This window comes from Trichechus manatus, unplaced genomic scaffold, assembly GCF_000243295.1.
Source record: "Trichechus manatus latirostris isolate Lorelei unplaced genomic scaffold, TriManLat1.0 scaffold00214, whole genome shotgun sequence".
NCBI classification, from domain to species: Eukaryota; Metazoa; Chordata; class Mammalia; order Sirenia; family Trichechidae; genus Trichechus; species Trichechus manatus.
The window spans coordinates 695481-695907 of NW_004444150.1; positions in this window are offsets into that span (position 1 = coordinate 695481).

Genomic DNA, 427 nt, shown 5'->3' on the forward strand with positions numbered 1-427 from the left:
ACGTGTGGTCTGCACACGCCACCCCTTCCCAGAAGGAGACCAGTAAGGGTCGGAAACTGCAGAACCCGGCAGCCAGGGGGCAAGCGGCGGGTTTCATCCCTTAGCCGGGGGCTCTGCCCCGAGACAGCACAACCGCAGCAGCGGGGGGCGGGGAGGAGGGGGCCGCGGTGGTGGGGGGAGCACCTCGCTGGGTCTCTGCCAGGGTGGGCGGTCAGGGCTTGGTCCTCTGCGCTCCCCGTCACTGAGCCGCCATGGGCTGTGTTTTCAAAGTTGTTCTTTTTCTAAGGAGTTGGGCTGGGGCAGTGGGGGGTGGGGCATGAGGGGAGAGGGGCCAGAGGGGTGAGGGTGGCTGCCCTGGGAGAGGGGCCAGAGGGGTGAGGGTGGCTGCCCTGGGAGAGGGGACAGAGGGGTGAGGGTGGCTGCCCTG